The sequence below is a fragment of the Penaeus japonicus genome, unplaced genomic scaffold (assembly GCF_977035675.1).
Source record: "Penaeus japonicus unplaced genomic scaffold, GWHDUDI00000001_assembly GWHDUDI00000010, whole genome shotgun sequence".
Classification (NCBI taxonomy): domain Eukaryota; kingdom Metazoa; phylum Arthropoda; class Malacostraca; order Decapoda; family Penaeidae; genus Penaeus; species Penaeus japonicus.
The window spans coordinates 34,940,894-34,943,393 of NW_028234412.1; positions in this window are offsets into that span (position 1 = coordinate 34,940,894).

Here is a 2,500-nt window from a genome sequence, read left to right on the forward strand (position 1 = left end):
ATTTTTGATTTGAGTCAGTTTAAAATAATTATCTTTGAGTAAATTTTTTAATAGTGCAATGATTTATATATTTGAAGTTCTGTATCAATAAGTTGTTCAGAAATATGACCTTAAGAAGCAATTTTGTGGCTCCAGCTTTATGTTTTTTGGGAAATTGTGTACTATTGTTTGAATTCGTTATTATAGGTAAAATAATGGTAATGTGACCAAGTTGAGGAATGGGAGGAGGTGACCAAGTTGAGTTTATGGAGGAGGTCTAGAAGGATCAGTTGTGGTGAGAGAGAGGGGAGTTCTTGAAACGTATCAAGTGCAAAAGCAGTGACAGAAACTGCTTCAGAAAATCAGCAGACGCACATTACCAGCAAGAGATGAAAGAGGTAATTATTTACCCACAGCAAGAGATGGCAGAGGTAATTATTATTAGGTATAAATAATGCTGTTTATGTAAATATAATGTATGGGTGTGTGGATATTATGTATATACTGATACATATTTTCTATTATTTTAATAGGTTGCGCTTGTGTAATGTTGCTTTTGCCACAAATGAGAATATTGATATTGCAAAGGAAGAAGAACATATGAAATGAGAGATGATGCCGTACTGCGAAAAATATGATGAATCGTTTAGGGTATGATGTAGGAAAATGTTTTGTGAACAATGGTTTTAGATGGCTTAGCAATCAGAGAATTTCTGGATGAATCATTAATTTCCACTTTAAGCATATTTTACTTATTTAATATTTACTGTATCTTAAAAAGGAATTTGCCTTATAGAAAATTGCAGTACTTATTTTTTGGTATCAGGAACCGTCATATAAACATTTCTTATCATGTTTTAAGTGAATACGACCTTGTCAGAAGAACCCTTGTCAATCAGTGTTTAAATTGATTCTTTAATAGTAAGCTGGAGACATATTTTCTTGTTTTGAACATATTTCTTTCAATGGGACATAGGAGATGTCAAATATAATATATACCATCATATAAATATATATATATGTCTTTTTTTTTTTTTTTTTTTTATATATAGTCGCAAATAACTATTTTTTACGTTTTTTTTCTTTTTTGTGTTGATTAGCTTGTCTATTTACGTATATTTAGTTATCTACTTACTACTTATGTCTTTAGATTTTTCTAGTCATTTTTGATGATCTGAAGTATTGTTATTTTTTTCTGTTGATTGAGTCATGTTGATATGAATTTTCTAGTAAAAACATTTAAATTTTATGCAAAAAGAGGCTTTGCCATGTAATTTTTTTTGAATTTTTTTTATAAAAACTTATTTTTATATATGAATTTAAAAAAGAGTATAGTATTTTATGTTGTTTTATTTATGCTTTTGCAGATTTAGGTTTATTTCAGAATTTGTGCCGATTTTTGTGCCGTATTGTTTGCATCACTAAATGAAATTATTTCTTGCAAACCCTTTATAAAAATGAAATCTTTTGCATCTGCAAAATGTTCAAGTCACTTGGAGAATCTTTCTAATTTCATTCGCCTGTATGAGTTGGCATTGGAGAGCTTTTTGTTGCTCAGGCTACTAGCCTTGTAGCATTACTCTCTTGAGGTTTGGTCCCTCTTTTTGCCTTTCTATGAGTTGGTTCCCCTCTGAGGGAGAATGGTTGAAGGAGATGGTGGTTCACACAGGCAAATGGTGGAGGAATTGGTTGAAGTGGGCTGTTGGCAGAGAGGGTTTTTTAGGGAAGTAACGGAGTTCTAGAGGGCTTGGAATTGCAGGAGGTATAGAAAAGTCTGCCTAGAGGTGAGGCTCTGCGGAGTATAATTGAAATTGACTATAAATGAAGAAATGATAGCTATTAAAACGTTTTAAAAATTGTTTAATACAGATAGCGATGAAAAGGAGGGTGAGGTGACATACATACAATATTTGGCGTAGGTTACATGAATCTATCAAGAAATGTAGCTGAACGCTGACGCAAGAGAAAACATAATTTAATATTGCAACTGTTTCTTTGATTTCTACCTGAATTTGTTTGCTAATGCTGTGTTTATTCATGAGTACTCTTATGTTAATTCAAATAAATATCCTTTATACATAATCGTGTAAATCTATAATAAACACGCATCCTTTAATTAAAATTGCTTTCGTTTCGCGTGTACTCCCAGCTCGATTAAGTGAGTTGCTGTATAGATTCGGCGCTGTACTCCCAAGCTCTCCCGTGTTGCTGCTAGCGACTGAGAGGCCCAGAGTCGTACATTAAATCAATCTATGCGATGCTGCTATGGCTGTCAGCGATTAGAGAAGATCAACATTTTTCTGGATTTTCGTGAGAGAACGCGATTTATCCTTCCGTTCGCCATGGTTGTACGATTTTGCGCGCTTTCTGCGTACGCAGGGTTACCAACAGTAGAAATATTTCGGACCGCCGAATACGTTTCTGGGGCTCACCCCACTGCCTTGACGTTTGAAAAAATCGATTTGAGTTTTCGGGCCGGCCCCACGCAATTTATTTTCGGGTTGGTAACGCCCGAAACCTG